The sequence below is a fragment of the Chiloscyllium punctatum genome, chromosome 24, assembly GCF_047496795.1.
Source record: "Chiloscyllium punctatum isolate Juve2018m chromosome 24, sChiPun1.3, whole genome shotgun sequence".
Classification (NCBI taxonomy): domain Eukaryota; kingdom Metazoa; phylum Chordata; class Chondrichthyes; order Orectolobiformes; family Hemiscylliidae; genus Chiloscyllium; species Chiloscyllium punctatum.
The window spans coordinates 64,953,126-64,972,302 of NC_092762.1; the positions used below are offsets into that span (position 1 = coordinate 64,953,126).

The 19,177-nt window shown below is 41.9% G+C and overlaps 1 protein-coding gene and 1 long non-coding RNA gene across 5 annotated transcripts in view; one reads left to right on the forward strand and one right to left on the reverse strand.

Annotated features, from left to right (window-relative positions):
• nfic (nuclear factor I/C) overlaps positions 1-19,177 on the forward strand; it is a 792,066-nt gene that overhangs the window by 461,192 nt on the left and 311,697 nt on the right. The gene's annotated exons all lie outside the window — the stretch shown is intronic.
• LOC140494641 (uncharacterized) lies at positions 43-4,573 on the reverse strand. Its single transcript, XR_011964020.1, has 3 exons — positions 4,491-4,573; positions 4,175-4,258; positions 43-177 (listed from the first exon to the last, which is right to left on the reverse strand). It is a non-coding gene; the product is annotated as an uncharacterized lncRNA (long non-coding RNA).

Genomic DNA, 19,177 nt, shown 5'->3' on the forward strand with positions numbered 1-19,177 from the left:
ACATCTAGATGTTTAGCTCTACATAAAAGAGGTTATGTTACTTTTTCCAACCATGTGTTCCAATGCTCAGTTTCAGTTCAGTTGTTTTAGTCTTTACATAGTCCCATATTTGTCTTCTTTCTTCATTATCCAGCATAACTGCCATGGGGCTATTTCACCCTGAAAATCAGAAATTCCCTGGAACATAAGAATACCAGTATGTAAACACTGTACCGAAGTATATGGGGTAATGTATAGCCAGTGTGGGAATATTTGCATTCTTTGGAATTCACTATTAACAGTGTGTGACAGATTTTATCTATGAACAATAAACAATAAGGAATCTGTTTTGGCAACTGAAGCCCAAGCATCTGTTCAGGAACAGATGGTTGTAAAAGGTGCTCTGTTGCTATGAATAGCATTTGAGATACATAACATAATTACTGCAAAATTTTAGGTACTTATTGTAGCAACAGATTGCACCTTGAATTAAATTATTCACGAAATTTAATGTGCTTGATGGTAAAGTGTAATATACGGAAGATATTTCAGAATAGAGATTTTATCTTCAGGGGGCTGATTTTAACTGGAAACTCAACAGAGTTTCAGTGTTTGATGTTATCGAAGTCTGATGATGAGAAATAGAAAAATATTAGAGCCCAAATTTTCAACATGGGGGTGAGAATTGAATGGATGGGTGGAGAGAGACAAACAACAAATAGCCATGATATTGACAATGTGAATCCCAGAAGGTTTTTAATATCAGGTATTCATCAACTGGGAGTAGTGTAACACAGGGAGGCAGCAATCTCCAGGGTCCTGAATGAAGAGGTAAATGGTTCAGTAATGGAGAGAAAGGGAAACCTAAGTATTCCTCTGACCTGAAAAAAAGGAACACTCCAGCTACTCTTAATCTCACAATGATAGGACCTAAAATTGAAAACAAACCTTTTAATTTTCATTCTAGTTTCCTTTTGCAATGCTAAATTTGGCCAAATTTGAGACAGGCACCAGATTATTACTTTCAATCTCTGGTGGATGAAGTAACTGTATGCAATTTTTGTCCCTTGTTTAAGAAAAGATGTAAATGCTTTGGAGGCAATTCAGCAAGGTTAATTAAATTGGTACCAGAAATGAGTGTGCTATCTTATAATGATAGATTGGACAGGCTGGGCTTGTTTCCACTTGAGTTTAAAGGTGTGACTGGTGACTTGGCTTTGAATGATCCTGACAAGGTGGGCGTCGAAAGGATGTATTCTCTTGTGAGTGAGTCCAGAAGGTGTTGCCCTTTCAGAACAGAAATGAGAAATTTTCTTTCATTTTCCTAGATGATTGTAGCAACCTTTGCAACTCTGCTACAAATTGCAATGGAGGCAGGGTTAGTGAATACCTTTTAAAGGTAGGGGTAGGTAGATTCTTGTTAGACAAGTGATCAAAGGTTGTCAAGAGTATAAGAGAATATGGAATTTGAAACAAAAATAGATCAACCCTGATCTCAGCGAATGGTGCAACAGGCTCTAATGGCTTACTTCTACTCCTGTTTTATATGTTTGTATAAATCCAGATTGGAAAAGAGGAGGTTGATTTAACTCTGTAGCTTTCATATCCTATATTAAGCGGTTTATATGCTTGTGCATCAGTCACTAAAATTTTTAGTTCTGTGTACACAGTAGTGAAGAATGTAAATAAAATGCTGAAGTCTGTGGCTAGCAGTGTGTATGCCTGAGTAAGTGGTTTGATGATTCCAGTTTCAGAGACACAATATAAGCAACATTGTGTTAATTACGGACCAGCCATTCAAATATTGTGCTACAAGACCAGATAAGACACTTGGAATTATGCCATGAGTAACTCACCTTCTGACCCCTCAGATCTTGCCCATTGTCTGCAAGACACAACTGAGGAAAGCAATGGGATACTCTTCATTCACAGGATGAACATAGTTCCAACAACACTCAAGAAGCTTAGCACCATCAAGGACAAAGCAGCCCACATAATTGTTACCCCATCTAACAACTTCAACATTCGCCCTCTCCACTTCACTCACAGTAGCAGCATAGTTTACCATCTACAAATGCACGACAGCAATCCACCAAAGCGTTTTAAACAGACCCTTCCAAATCTGCAACCTTTACCATTTGGAAGGACAAAATAGGCAAATGTATTGAAATGTCACCACCTTAGAGTTCACCTCAAAGCCACACAGCATCCAGACTTAGTTGGCATCGTCACTCAATATTGCTGTTCCTTCACTGTTACTGTGCCAAACTCCTAGTTTTTCCCTTGCTAACAGTACTCTGGGTAGACCCACATGGGAATTGCAGTGTTTCAAGAAAGTGGCTTGCCTCCTCCTTTTCAAGGGTAATTAGGGATGGACAAGAAATTCTGGCCTTGCCAGCGACACCTACATTCTGTAAATAAATTAAGTCAAGAGCAGGCAATCTCTGATTGGATGGCTGCTCTTGGCTGGTGGGGCTTGATCTGTCCTTGATCCCAGGGAAAATGCTGCTACCATGTTAAATGCCTGATTGAGACCGAATTCAACAAGCTTTCCTAAAGAACAAAAGCAAGACATATAAGCACATGCAAATGATGGATAGATGAAGACCCACTGTTCTGCACTCCCTACCTGTTTAGAAGCATCTATGCCCAGATTTTCCACTGGTTAGACAGTCATCAATGGGAGTTGTGCATGGGTACCCTGTAACAAACTCCAAAAGAATTGCCTGGTACATTGAGTTTTCTGCTGAGCAATTCCACTATGCCTAGAATCCCCCAAAATCTTCAATTAAATTGAAGACTTTGGAAAGTTCCAATGAAATTAAGTAAAATAGTTTCACAGAAAAACTTACAGTGTAACACATAGTCTAACTTCATCCTTAACTCAAACACAACCAATTACACTTCTTCCAGATACTGACCACCACTACAGAAACTTGACTTAACACATCTGTCTCACCGCCAGACCTGACCTGATTCCCCACCCCCTCCCAAAAATGGACTTAAGCTGAACCTCCCCACCCTGCTCAAACCCAGTTTCTCTTACCCACCCATCATGTATAATCAATGCATCACTACTTTGCCATCTGTCCACTCACCCACTTCCCATCATAAACCTGGCACCCAACTCATCTGGAGGAGAAAGTGAGGACTGCAGATGCAGAGTGTCAGAGTCAAGAGTGTACTGCTGGATAGGCACGGCAGGTCAGGCAGAATCTGAGGAGCAGGAAAATTGACATTTTGGGCATAAGCCCTTCATTCCAAAATATCAATTCTCCTGCTCCTTGGATGCTGCCTGACCTGCCGTGCTTTTCCAGCACCACACTCTCAACCCAACCCATCTGACATCCTACACTGACACCCTACCAATCCTGTCCTCAGCTGGCACCCTACTTAGCCGGAACCCAAGTCAACTAGCATTCTACCCAGCATCCTTTCTACTTCCCTGCTGGCACCCTATTCACCTGGCACCTTACTTGTCTGGCACAGCAGGTCAGGCAGCATCCGAGGAGCAGGAGAATTGACATTCCAGGCATACGCCCTTCATCAGGAATGAGCTTATGCCCAAAATGTCGATCTCCTCCTCGGATGCAGCCTGACCTTCTGCGCTTTGATCTTCTCAACTCTGATCTCCAGCAACTGCATTCCTCACTTTCTCCCACAGTAAAAAGGGGTGTGGTTTGTGTTCCCCCAAACATTCTGCGCAACTAACAAACTTCAGAATGGAACTGTCAGCCCTGCATTATCGGCAGAACCCTGAGCAGATTCTCCTCTCAGAAATGCAGAGCTGCCTTCTTACATAAAGTGGCAACCTGCATGAGACTGCCACTCCTTGCAAATCCAGCCCATGATTACTCGTGAAAAGCGAAAAGCCGATTAAGAATGAATGCCAGTCACTGGATGGAACATCTGTTAAAGTCCTTTCCTTCAATTGATTAATTTATTGTAAAGCAACAGCTAATACCTAAATTATTTGAAGTTGAAGGCTAATGTGTAAAATTGAAAGTAGTGATGCATAATTGAAATCTGCAGATTGTATCATGTGTGAATTTTGCACACACAATTTTTCATACTGAAGCCCATTAGGTTTTTCCAAAGTATGTGAACTTGCAAATTGTACTCGCCCTTTTCCAGCAAGTTCTATTGTTCTCAGTTTTTCCATTTACAATTAGAACACCAAGTTCCTGTGACTTACGAATATGATGTGATTTCTTCTCATTACTGGCTGGTAATAGATCCAGGTTTTGGCTGAGAAGCCAGCTTCATTCTTCAATAGGAACTGCAGGAGAATGCACAATTAATCAGAGTTTGAAATATGAATGCAGTTTCTGATGGCTCAGTAAATGTCATTAAATATGCTTTTGCACATTTGCATTCTTGAACCACATCACTACATGTTTCAAAAACAAATCTTGCACTCAATCTCATCTTGAAAAGCAAAAGCTAGGACATTACAAATGCCCCTTTCAGGGCACTTGTTTCCTCAGAAAGGATGGAATCTAATTTCTTACTTTCCTTCTTTGGTCAGTTGCAGATTATTTTTGGCAGGCACCTAAAAGCAGACTGATGTGCTATGCTGCGTGGGACTGTATTATGTGACTGAAGAGTAGAGTGTAAGAGCAGAGGAAGTAGAGCACAAGTCAGCCACATCAGCCTTCAAGTCTGCTCCCACCACTCACTAAGGACATGGCTGATCCTCCTCCTCAAATGCATTTTCCTCCCCAGTTCAGTGATGTATTGATTCCTTTGGTGTCTAAAAATATCTATCAATCTCAATATACTCTACATCTCAGTGTCCAAAACACTGTGGAGAGAGTTCCACAGATTTACGGCCTCTAAGTGAAGAAATCTTTCCTCACTGTCTTACATGGCTGACCCCCTTTATACTGAGTGTAACCCCTCATTCATCTTCTGTAGATACAGGAAACAGCTTGTCAGCAACTATGTTGTCCAGTCCTCTTAAAAACATACAAATTGATTTCATAGGAGAAAGTGAGGACTGCAGATGCTGGAGATCAGAGCCGAAAATGTGTTGCTGGAAAAGCGCAGCAGGTCAGGCACTATTCAAGGAACAGGAGAATCGACGTTTCGGGCATGAGCCCTTCCTGAAGAAGGGCTCATGCCCGAAACGTCGATTCTCCTGCTCCTTGGATGCTGCCTGACCTGCTGCGCTTTTCCAGCAACACATTTTCGAAATTGAGTTCATATTCAATATAGTCTAAGAGCTTCATTATACTGAGCTTGTCAGTGTGTTAGTAGCTTGGTTTGTATTCTGTTGCAAATATTGAATGATTTTTAATTGAGATGACAGGATACCATCTGGTCAGCCAGTAAGATCCCTGCTTTGACCTTTCTTTTGGAAGGTCTGTTGAATTAAATGCCAACCAGGAACTTTATTGGACTATGGTGGGTCTTCCCAGGATCAAGGGCCTTGGAGACAAATGTCTCATCAGCCAAGAACTGCTGTCCAGTCAGTGGTTGACATCTCTTCATCACCAGTTTTTTGATTCATTCACAAAGTCTGAGTGTCACTGGCTTAGCTAGCATTGTTGCCCATCCTTCATTGCACTCAAGGAGGTGATGATGAGCAATCCTTTGCAATTGTTGTCGTCCATGAGGGAGGTAGGTACACAGTTTTGGTTGGGAGTTCCAATATTTTGATCCAGTGACTGTTAAGATTTTTTTTAATTGTGGGATATTTAGATTAGCTTCCCTACAGCATGGAAGTAGGCCCTTCAGCCCAACAAGTCCACCAATCCTCTGAAGAACAACCCACCCAGACCCATTCCCCTACATTTAACCCTAACTAATGCAGCTAACACTATGGGCAATTTAGCATGGCAAATTCACCTGACCTGCACATCTTTGGATTGTGGAAGTAAACCCACAAAAACATGGGGAGAATGTGCAACCTTCACGTGGACAGTCACCCAAGATGGGAATTGAACCCAGGTCCCTGGTGCTGTGAGCAGCAATGCTAACCACTGAGCCATCATGAGAAAGAAAAAGAAAGAGAAAAGGAGTCATTGCTGGCTAGTCCAGCATTTGTTGCTCATCCCAATTGCTCAGAGGAATGTTTGGAGTCAACTACCTTCTGTGGGTCTGGATTCTCATGTAGGCTGGACCAGGTATGGCCAGCAGATTTACTTCCCTAAAGGGCACTAGTGAACCTAAGTTTCAAGGTGTTTGACAGTATTAGGTTGCCAGTAGACTAGCTTTTTAATCCCGATACTTAAATTAATTTAAGTTGCACCACCTACCATGGTGAGATTCGAACCCATCTTGGAACATTATCCTAAGGCTTTCGAGTACTAGTCTGGGGATATTACCGCTACACTACCCTAAACGTATTTCATTTGCAGTTGATGAGTGGCTTGGATGAAAACTTGCAGGTGGTTGTGTTCCCATGTATCTGTTGCCTTGCCCTTCAGGATGGTAGTGGTCGTGATTTGGCAGGCACGGTTGAAGGATCCTTGGTGAGTTGTTCAGCTGCAGCAACAGAATTTTGGGTGGTGTGTGCACTATTACTGAGGGTGGTGGCTGCTGTATTTTTACACCCAAGTTCTAAAATTTCCATAGACCAAGACACTTTGGAGTTAATGTGGGAGAGTATCAGGCGTATAGCACAGGGAAAAAGGTTTGACAGCAAGGGTATGGACTGGTTTTCAGTGGACTGACCCGTTCTTCCACATACCAGGTCCATGAGAGCTCCTACAAGCCCGCAAACGAACTCCTCACCTGCCTTGTTCCAGCTACCAGCCCCATCATAGCGGTGGACATTAAATAGCACCCATAGACTGATAAATTTATCAAAGCCATTCACACTGCCAAAGTCCAAGAATTAAAGATTGCTAGGTCTATGACATGTATACATTCCAATGCATTGTGCAGAGATTGTGATTTATTAATGTCCTTCTGCAGCTTCTGATTGAATGGAGTTTGCAAGAAAATAAGCTTTCTTTGATGGAGACAATGCCAAGCATTGAGAAAGTTTAGGCAAAAATGGTTTTGGCAAGAGGCTTTGAAGACACAAAGAGCACTGTGTGGTTTGATAAAATCTGTAGACCCCAAGACATATTGAACAAAAGCAACAAATGCACTTCAATTGAGAAAAAAAAACAAGGTGTCTTATGGAATAGAAAATAACTGGATGCTGAATCTAAGGTAGAAATATCAGGTGAGGTGACCAAATGTTTTACCAAAGAGGCATTTACAAGGGGAATGCACAGACGACCAGAGTCAGAACAATGGAGAGGTTTTTTTTCATCCATGGGATGTGGGTATCGCTGCTTTGGCCAGCATTTATTGCTCATCCCTAATTGTCCAGCAGACAGTTAAGAGTCAGCTACATTGCTGTGGTTCTAGAGATAGGCCAGACCAGCTAAGATAGACAGATTTACTCCCTAATGAACCAGATGTGTTTTTATTTATGATATTTGACAACAATTACATAATCACCATGAGGCCACCTTTTTATTCCAGATTTTTAGATTGATTTCAGATTCAAATACATATCCCCAGAACATTAATTTAAAATTCTGCATTGGTCATCCAGTAACACAACCTGTACATCAATATCAACCCATTAGCAAAAGGGAGGTTCTAGGACTGCTGACATTTGGAGTTAGAGAGGAAGGAGCTATGAAAGGAATGAAACATGAGGTTGAGAATTTTAATTTGCGATATTAGGCAACAAGAACCAGTAAATTTCAAGAAGAACAAAGTGAAGAGTAGACAAGACTTGATGAGGTATAAAATATGGGCACCCAGGGTTGGATAAGTCCAGTTGGGCAGTGTGAACTCCAGAAGCACGTCTCCTCCTCTTATCTGTTCCATCTGAGGCAAGCACTGTATCATATTGAAATGAACATAAACCAGAGCTTCCTAAAGTGGGGCTTCAGGAGCCCAGTGGAGTTGTACGATGAAATGTTAGAGCTGTGAGCTTCAAGGCAGCAGTGGCTAACTCCCTCAGTATGCTCTCTTTTCCCCCCAGTACCCCCTTCCCGCCCTCCAAATGATATCCCCTGAGAGGTTCAAGTCACAAAATTGCAGCAGGATAAAGTTTGGGAAGCATCCTTTATAAAGTACAGCTTCTCTAATATCATTGCATTAATGGCACATTTTACAAAAGACTGAAGGAGATTTGGGCTGCATTACACTGATCACAAAAAAATGACCACTGTTATGACGTATGTAGTTTATCTCCATTACCCTGATATTCGGAAATAATAAAATTCAAGTTTTGCGACAGGCTGTGTAATTCTTGTTTATTGGGGTAATCATTTGAAAAGCTTCTTTAAAATGGATGTTTTATTCTCTTTCTTGGCAGAAGTAGATGATGTTTTTGCTTTGAGTGAACCAAGTCAGGTCAAGTCCAATAAAATCAGGTCAGGTCACGCTGGTTCTGCAGTAACACAGACTGCAAAGTTAGTATGGCCATTTTCACCATCATGAACATTGATTGGGAGCATTTTAAGATTGTTACATCTGTACCATCCAATGCATAGTGCAGAGAATAGCATTTACTACAGTCTTGTTGTATCTTCTCATTGATTGAAATTCATATGATAAGCCACATTGTCTAAAGGAACAAAATCTTACATTCAAAAATTTTTGTGCATAAACAGTTTGAAAAGGTTGAGATTACTCTAGGGCAGTGCTTTCCAAATGTTTTTCTGGTATGATCCAATTTAGATGCCCAGTTCATGTGACCCCAGCTAAAAATATAAGGTGCCACAATCTATTTCTACATCTCTCCCTTGCTTCACCACACCCCACATCTCTCTTCCTTCACCAGGCACCCCCCACACCCTCACTCCCCCATCCTCTACCATTCCTTCAACTCCTTGATGACAAAACAGACACGTAACTTTCCTCACAGTAGGAATTGTTTCCCTGGCCCCCTGCACCTTATCTTCACCATGGACCTCCAGTCCCTGTACACATTGATCTGCCATGACGAAGGCCTCCAAACCCTCTGTTTCTTCCTCTCATGCTGTCCCAACCAGTACCCTTCCACCGACACCCTCATCTGCTTGGCTGAACTGGTCCTCACCCTCAACAAATTCTCCTTCCCATCCTCCCACCTCCTCTAAACCAAAGGGGTAGCCCACGTGGGACCCAGCTATGCCTGCCTCTTTGTCAGGTATGTAGAACAGTCCATCTTCCGCAGTTACACCGGCACCTGTTCCTCCATATATCAATTACTGTATCGGGACCACCTCATGCTCCCTCGAAGTGGTTGAACAGTTCATCAACTTTACCAACACCTTCCACCCCTTCAAATTCACATAGACCATCTCAGACACCTCCCTCCCCTTCCTGGACCTCTCCATCATTGTCTCCAGCGATTACTAACCACAGTCATCTACTACTAGCCCACTGACTCCCACAACTACCTAGATTACACCTCCTCCCACCCTACATCCTGTAAAACACCATCCCTTATTCCCAATTTCTCCGCCTACACCACGTCTGATAACCAGGATGACCAATTCCACCTTAGAATATTCCCAGATGACCTTCCAAGATCGCAATTTCCCTTGCCAAGTGGTTGATGATGCCCTCCAACATATCCCTTTCACTTCCTGCACCACCGCCCTCGAACTCCACCCCTCCCAATGCAACAAGGACAGAACCCCCCCCCCCCGCCCACCCCCAGTCCTCACCTTCCATCCCATCAACCTCTGCATACATCGCATCATCTTCCACCACCTCCAAACAGAACCTACCACCAGAGATATATTTCACTCCCCACCCCTACCAGCATAGAGGAAAGACCATTCTCTCTGCGATGCCCTTGTCAGGTCCACGCCCCTCACCAGCCCACACCCCACTCCTAGCACTTTTTCCCTGCCATCTCAGAAAGTGCAAAAGCTGCACCCACACCACTCCCCTCACTCCACCCAAGGCTCCAAAGGATCCTTCCATATCCAACAGAAATTTACCTGTACCTCTATTAATGTCATCTACCATATCCGTTGCAGTCAATGTGGTCCCCTGTACATCGGGGAGACAGGGCACTTTCTTGCAGATTGTTTCAGAGAATATCTCTGGGACACCCACACCCACCAATCCCACTGCACTGTGGCTGAACATTTCGACTCCCGCTCCCACTCCGTCAAGCACATACAGGTCCTAGGCCCCAACCACTGTCAAACCATTACTACCTGACGCCTGGAGGAAGAACACCTCGTATTCCACCTTGGGACCCTTCAACCACACGGGATAAATGTGGATTTCAGCAGTTTCCTCATTTGCCTTCCCCCCACATTATCCCAGTCCCAAGCCTCCAACTTGCCACTGTCCATCACCTTTCCTGATGAAGGGCTGCTCCAACAAACCCCCCCCCCCCCCCCCGCAACCTATCACCTTCTCCCTCACCTTCATCTACCTATCGTTTTCTCAGCTACCACCCCCTCAGCCACACACCCCTCCCATTTATCTCTCAACTCTTCTCTCCCCCCCCCCCCCCCCCAGCACAAAAGCCTCATTCCTGATGATGGGCTTATGCCCAAAACGTCAAATCTCCTGCTCCTCAGATGCAGCCTGACCTGCTGTGCTTTTTCAGTACCACACTCTTGACAGTAGGAATCAGGCTTTGCTGTGCAGTCATTCGCATCATGCCCTCCAGCAGAACAAATGTGAGCATGTTAAAAGACCACAAAGTTCAGTCCAAGCCCCACAGCAATACTTACAGCAAAATCTTGTCTGTGGGGCACCACAATCAGTTTGGGAAGCCCGGCTGAGGAGTGTTCTATAACTTGATAAATCTGTCGTGTCAATCAAACTCCAATGAGGCCACAGTAAGACCTTGCATTTATAAAGCACTTTCATGGAGAGAAAAAAATACATCACAAGGTACTTTACAGAGACATAAACAGAAAATAATTAGATGTTGATGGAATAAAAAAAAATCAAGAGCGGTGACTAAAAGCTATGTCAAAGAAGTCTTTTTTCATGAAGGATTTTACAACATAGAGATGTGAAATCTGAAAGAAACACATTATTGTTCAAAGTGGTCATATGATGTTGTTTTCCTTTTAAAGTAAGTGTGCATAGTACTAATATTTTCTGGAACTTTTGCCCCTCTTGGGCTTAAGTTTAGATAATAAATGTTTGCAAGATATTTAACCATGGGTGACATTTCATTTAAACTCAAACTTGGGGCAGTAAGGTGGCTCAGTGGTTAGCACTGCTGCCTCACAGTGCAAGGCCTGGGTTCGATCCCTGCCTCGGCTGTCTGTCTGTGTGGAGTTTGCACACTTTCCCCATAGAGATGTACAACACAGAAACAGACCCTTTGGTCCAACTTGTCATGCTGACCAGATATTCCCAACCCAACCTAGTCCCTCCTGCCAGCACCTGGCCCATATCCCTCCAAACCCTTCCTATTCATGTACCCATCCAGATATCTTTTAAAAGTTATAATTGTACTAGACTCCACCCATGCCTTCTTGGGTTTCATCCAGGTGCTCCGGTTTCATCCTACAGTCCAAAGGTATGCAGGTTAGGTGAATTGCTGAAAATGTGTTGCTGGAAAAGCGCAGCAGGTCAGGCAGCATCCAAGGAGCAGGAGAAATCGACGTTTCGGGCATGAGCCCTTCTTCAGGAATTCAGGGCTCATTCCTGAAGAAGGGCTCATGCCCGAAACATCGATTCTCCTGCTCCTTGGATGCTACCTGACCTGTTGCGCTTTTCCAGCAACACATTTTCGGCTCTGATCTCCAGCATCTGCAGTCCTCACTTTCTCCAGGTTAGGTGAATTGGCCATGCTAAATTGCCATAGTATTAGGTACATTGGTCAGGGGTAAAACGTAGGGAAATGAGTCTGGGTGGGTTACTCTTTGGAGGGTTAATGTGGACCTGTTGGGTTGAAGAGCCTGTTTCTACACTGCAGGGAATCTATTCTTGTCTTTATCCAAGGCTCAGTCACACAAACTTTACAGCTAAGGTACTTGGAATAAAGATCACTGTCCACTATTTTTCTTCATCCTTTTCTCAGGCCAGTAAGGCCAATTATATCCACTTATACCCAGTTGCTCAGCTCAGTAAATGTAAGCAATGGGTAATGTCTGATCTCTGGACAGTCCAGTAACACAGTTGGTAATGCCTAAAAACACTAAGCTTTCTTGGAATGTCCAGAGATTTCTTTCAACATGCCATAATATCCCCTGCTTAAAAAAATCAGAACCAGAAAAAAAATAGTGATTTGTGCTGTTGTCATCGTATTACTGATACCCATAGAGTATATACTTAGCGTATTGTGTCTTCAAACTAAGAGAGGTACTCAGCTGTCACCAGTTGTAGACATTAAAGGCTCCATTGCAAAAGAAGCTACAAACCTATTTGATGCCTTCCACGGCCCAAGGATGTCCCAATGTGCTTTACAGCCAATTAATCACTTTTAAGACATAGTCAATGTTATTTAGAGAAATGTTAAAGCTATAATATACACAGCAAGGTCTCATGAATAGAAAATGAGATAAATGCCTAATTAATCTATTGTGGTGCTGTTGATTGAGGGACTAATATTGACTCTGCCTAACTGGAAAGCCTGTATTCAGTAATTCATCTAAAAGATTGCATCTCCAACAAAATAGCACTTCTTCAGTGTCTTCCAAGATTCTATATTTAAGTTCCAGAATGGAACTAGAATCCATAGCATTTGTGCAAAACTAGTCACTGCTTTTAAGTACTGAAACTGAACACTCACTTTGACACTTTGGTCCTAGCTAGAAAACATTAGAACCAGCCAGTCACTGTTGCACAATGAGAAGTGATGGCTGACTTAATGTAGAGATAAGACTTGATAATGAACAGCAATGGACGGTTTCACACATCAGTATTTGAGCAGGAATATCATATGGTTGAAATAAATAGGAAGTGCTAATAGTTGTGTTGCAAAGGGGGAACCAAGACCAAGTATAATTTCCAAGTGATCCAATGTTAGAGACTGAGATCGATGGATGTGAACATATGATGAATTTAAAAACTATTTTAAAATTGTATATTCAGTCCTTATTCTTCTTTTTCTATTATATTATAAACTTGCCTTGCTGTATTTACTTCTCATGCTCAACAATGGTGATGGTATAACTAAAAGTGGAATTTAAAGTCCTCCACTGTGGCAAGTTTGGTACCAGTGGAGTAATGTGAGATCTGCTGTCTTGGAATAAACTTTATTGAACATAACTAAGCACAGAGATAGTAAAAGAAGTCAGTTTACTTTGAGCACCACAGACTTGAGCTCCAGTTCCATGTGTTCTGACTTCACTATGACATAGATCCTTTGACGATAACTATATCAAGAATAAAGGTTAAAAATTTCAACTGAGGCTTTTAAAAGGGCAACTAATACATTTAAAAGCCTTCTCCCATAGCCACTGGTAGACATCCAGTGGTGGGCAGAGTAGTCACCATGTGGGGATTCCAATGCAGGCTTTGTGCGGGATTTTCAAGTCTGTGCCTGTTTGAGGCACCCTACATCAGGAAGAGGTTGCCAACTGAAAGACCCTTGGTGCAGAGCCCTCTCATTCCTTGCACCCATGTATCCACTCTGTGATCCCTTTACCACCATCACTGACATATCTCTAGCTTGTGTCCCTCAATGTTCCTTGGCCTGAGTTGGGTGAATTACTAGCTACAGCCACCATCTCCTGAGTGGCATGGGGAGAAGGCAGCAGCTCTTACTGAGCAGGACTTCTATTCAGGAGTCCTTGATCCCCAGGAAGGATTGTTGCCCCTAGCTTTTTTGGCCTTCCCACAAAGAGGAATTGTGGGTCATTTGCTGGCTGTCCAGCTGGCAGATGAAATACCTGCCGTGTATATTAAATTCCACACAAAATAGCTAAAGATCGTATGCTACGTTTGTTCACTCTTATAAAGAATATAGTAATTAAAAACAAAATTGTTCCTTCAAATATTGGATTTGTCATTTTATTCATAGCTTCATTGTTGATTGTTACACACGCCAATGATGCAAGATAAAGGCAGGGTATGGAGATATCAAACATTTTAGTCTACGGTTCAGATCAGGCATTACATTAGATGATAGCAGTGTTAGTTTTTCAACAAGAGGCTTCAAAAAAAAAACAAAATCAGCAAAATAGTATTGTGGAACCATGAACTATTTAATAACGTACACTGGTACACATACAGATGTCTTGTTTAATAGTACACATCATTGAACTGCCAAAGACATTACTGTATATATATCTGTCCAAGCAAAAACTTTTTTCCTGTACACATGGCTGAAGTATGTCTCACTACTAATATACAGATTTGGGACCTCCTCTCCATCTTGTACATTTTATTAAAAGCGCGACTTCTAAAGAAAAGTATTATTTTACCTATGAAAAGCAAAGATTGAACGCGAGTGCTTTCACACAAACCATTCATTGCTGTCTTAATTGAGGTGCCAAGAACAATACGTTTTGCTCTGCTGGTTTTAAATCACTCTGAAGACTGACATGGACTTGCAAAATAATGACACTTAGTTTATCCTGTCAGTGTAGCATCTGCTTAATGTCAACATATTATCACCCAGATAAAATGTGGTGCAGTCTTTTGCAAAAGGTTGTCCCTCAGTAACTTTAAGATTGCTCTAACTTAATACTGCAGTTGCACAGCAACAGCATGACTGTCATAGTGATAAATAGTGCACTGGTCCAAGTAGATAGTGCATCTTATGGAATGCAGTTTGAAGGTTAAAAAGGCAATGGGACAATGAAACACTCTAGTAAGATGTATTGGACAAATAGCCAATTGCAATTTACTGTATCACATATAAGCATTTTAGAATGAAAATGCACAGTTAGGCCAAGTTAATCCTCCTTCTCTCAAAGATCCACCACACTTTATTGCTTGTTTGGTCCAAAGCCTTTATGCATAGTCAAGCCCTTATCGCAATTTCCAGATGCAAATTAAATTCTTATGAACATAAATATGCATCAGTATGTACAGCTATATATCATAGGGGCACTAACTCCTGTACTCCCCCCCCCCCCCCCCCCGCCCCAATCACATACAGTCATTGTTTGGAAATGTATAACCATTTCTTCGCACAACAGCTGAGGCACAATTTTAGAACTCCCTACCTAACCGAACTATGGGAATACTTACATGATGCAGACTGGAAATTATCAAGAAGACAGTTCATCACCATCTTCGCAGAGGCAATTCAGAATGGGTAATGCACACTGGCCTTGCCAGCAATATCCTATGAACCGTTGGTGCTAGTGCCTAGGATGGAGGTCTGGAGGGGTAATCAGTGAGCCGGAATAGCAAAGTACCCACTCTGCCTTTCATGGCAGGAATTGTTATTGTCTGGTTTCTATCTAGTATTTGGGAAAATAGGAAACTGCACATTAATGAGGCAAAATTAAATAATACTGAGAATAATGATGCATTCAAACAGGCCTCCTGCTGCTCACTAGCAAGAATTGCATTTAACCATTGAACACTCGGTTGAAAAATGGGACCTTTTTGCCCTCGATGTCACAAATTTCCTTCCTGACCATCTTGGGGTTTTCCCAACTTTCTTACCATGACCCATGTCATTCAGGACCTTATTGTCCTTTTTGTTCCTCTTCAGAGAGGAAATTTCTAAAAACCTGCTGAAAATATTGGAGAATACAGGGACTACTGTAAATGAGAAACTGTGAGATATTAACATCAATGAAAAAAAATGTAGTACCAGAGAAACTAATTGAACTTTAGGTTGATTAATCACCTGAGCCTTTTGACCGACCTCCCAAAGCATTTAAAGAGGTGGCAGTAGAGTTAGTAGATGTGTTGGTGGTCACCTGTCAAACTTCTGTAGACTCGAGGAAGGTCTTAGTAGGTTTAAAGATAGAAAGTGTAACTATATAAGAAAGGGTAGAGAGAGAAAGCGATGCACTGCGGACCAAAAACCTTGCATCAACCTCAACAAGAATTCTAGAATCTATAATAAAGGATGCCATAACAACCCATAGAAAGTAATGGTAAGAAACCGAATCAACATGGATTTATAATAGGGACATCATGTTCGAAAACCTGTTGGATATTAATGCACATGCACCCAACAAGGGAGAACTAGTGAGTGTGGTATCATTAGATTTTTAGAAGACTTTAATCGCATGAGGATGGAAAGCAAATCAGAAAAGATTAGAGGGAATACAACAGAATGGATTGAGAACTGGTTAGTGTTACAACTTGATTGGGAAAAGTGCACCAACAAACAAGCTCCACTATTTCACACACCATCACAAATGTGTAAGTACCTAATTAAACAAGATGATCGATTTGCCTGACGGACTGCTATTTGGGACATAAGCAATTCAAACCAAGTTTTGACATTAACAGGAACATAACTATTTATTATAAACAAACATATTCTTTAGCAAATGGCAAAAAGTAAGTTATCAATTCACTATGATGCAACTCAAACTGTACCACTTATCGAATGCCCAAATACACAGATGTTTATTCATGAAGAAAACAGACAAAAACCAGATGGTTTGACACAAATATTGTAAATGGAAAAATGTGGACAAAGTTCAGTCCACAATATGGAGAGTTATTTTGCACAGTTCTGTTCATTTGATCAACTTGACGTAATGTTGTCTGCAGAGCAATGATCATTCCTTTATTTGATAGCTGATCAAGTGGGTGGACCTGACTTTTTTTATTGTATTAGAGCTCTTTCATTAGTGCTTTAGGTTCCCTTTAATTTTGCTCACACAGAAAGAAGGGAGAGAGAGAGAGAGAGATGTTTTTTCTTTGCTCACTCTGGATGGTTCTGCCTGCACTGCATGTGCAGATCTATATACAAACAGCTGCTGGACCATCTCATCAGGCGGTTTATCCTTTATTCAAAGTCTCCAGGTACCACAAAATTCCATATTGTAACAACCACACTGCGCTAAAGCAATATGCAACTTAAAATATACACCACAGAATTCTACTTGAGTTTCAAGTTACAAAATCTTCCTGGTATTTTTGTAATGTTTGACTTCCCTCTAGTTCAGTGTCCTAGAGGGAAAATACGTGGTCCCTGAGAATCGAGAATAAGAATAAGTGGTGCTTTTTCAGGTGCCTGCCTATGATTAGTAGGGTGGTGGAGGGGTCAGTGTTTGGGTTCCAGCAGTTCACAGTTTTTATCAGGGATTTGGAAGTATTGGCAGTCCAGAGCTGGCCTTCACTGTCAATGTAATGGTACAACAGCCACAAACCAACATTTCTTATAGCACAGCCGAGGCTTACACATACAGCTGCAAATTCCTACACTTGTCACTGATAAGCACCAGGCCACATATCTCTCCTTTTCAGTCACTATATTTCACATCTCAGTGTCACTACAGTTCTTTCTCCATTGCCCACTGTAGCTCAGCATTTTATCATTGTTTAATCTGGGGACATTACAAACAGGTAAGCCTTTAGTTGTCTCATATTTATTTTACTTTTATTTACAAACACCAAAAGTGAACAGAAATCTAACAAATAGAAGCTTCATTTGCTCTTTGAATATAAATGAACTGCCTGCATGTCGAGCACCAATCGTTATAAATTCAATGAATGATTACTGTACCCAGATCTCATCTACTGAAACTGGGTGTCAGTAAAGTCCTGACTGGTTTGTAGCACCCAATGCAGCTGGGTTCTTATATATCAAGTGATCATCCTCCTGCTAAATATCCTCATATTCCTCCTTTGAGCATAGCTTCACTCTCCTAATTCAAGTGTTCGTCATATCCCCTCTTTGCATGTTCTTGTTGTGTCCTGCCAGACTGATCCAAACACCAGAAGCCTATCAGTAGGCCTATCATCTGCTGCAGCATTGCCTTGGTCAAAGAAGAGGCTGTGTTGTAGGTGCTCTGGGCCAATACCTGCAGTTTGTTTTGTCTCTCACCTGGGGAAAGTCACCTATTTTGCCAAATGCTATACCGCTTCGGCTGCACTACAAATCTCATCATGGGAAACAAGACAAAATGGTGCGATCTGGTACAAATGGTATCAGTCATAGTCTTGATGCATTTGTGAGTGGACAAGTGAGATGACCCATACAGATCACCGGTGGCTTCTTGAAAGAAGTCAGTCACATAAAAGTTCAGCTATCACCTTGATGGCTACCCACTTTCAGATTGCAGGTCTCACTTGACATAGTTCAGTGACAGTGTTCTGGGACATCCTAGTCCATGTCAATAATGCCTCACTCATCTGAAGGAATTGACATCGATGATGATTGAAACTAGCTCCCCTGTATCTTTTATGCATCCTGAGGTGACATCTTCATGTGTGAGGCTGTTTGGCATCCATTGTACATCTGTTCCTCCTTCTCTTTGCACCTTTGTTACATCTCAGCAACAGCAATAATAATTCCTGTGTTAGCTGGTTCCTGCATATGGAGCAGAAGAAACAGAACCGGTTCCTTATCAATGTGAGTAGTTGGAATTCGCATCACATACAAATGGCTTTGTATACTCCTCCACACAGTGAATCATGGCCATTCAGACAAGGAGGGCCATGCAATGACTCACCTTGACACCGGATCTTATTTAGATGAGTGCACCGCCAGTCATGTGGTAAAGAGATAGTTAGAGAGATTAAGTGCCAAATGGTAACTGATCTCTTCTCCTCCCAACCCCATGTCATCCATGAGGTATCATTGCACATAAGAGAGTCTTGCATTCTACTCACAGTTTGGGTTGAGAGATAATTATTTCCATGCCCTGTCGACCCCAGGTAGTCTTCAATTAGCTGAGTGCACTTTGGCTCATAGGTGCCTCTTTTGAAGGTTGATGGTGATTACTTCTGCTTCCCAGAGATGTCTGTCTTCAATTTGCAAGGACCAGTGACATGGTCAAGATTACTTTTGACTAGCATTTGCAACCCATGTACTTGTACACTGCCTGCACAATGATATAATTGCAAATGATTTCAACTTGCACTGTTCAAGTACTTGATCTATGGCTTGGCTGTCCTTGTTCATAAGTCATTGGAAGTTAACAAGCAGGTAGAGCAAAGCAATTGAGAAATCAAAGATAGGTTGGCCTTTATTACAAGGGGATTTGAATGTAGGTGGATGGATGTTTTTTCTGCAATTATGAGGAGCCTTGGTGAGACCAACTTGGGTGAATTGTGTGCCATTTTGGTTTCCTTACCTAAGGAAAGGTATTTACCATTGAGAGAATACATACTAATTCCTGGGATGAAA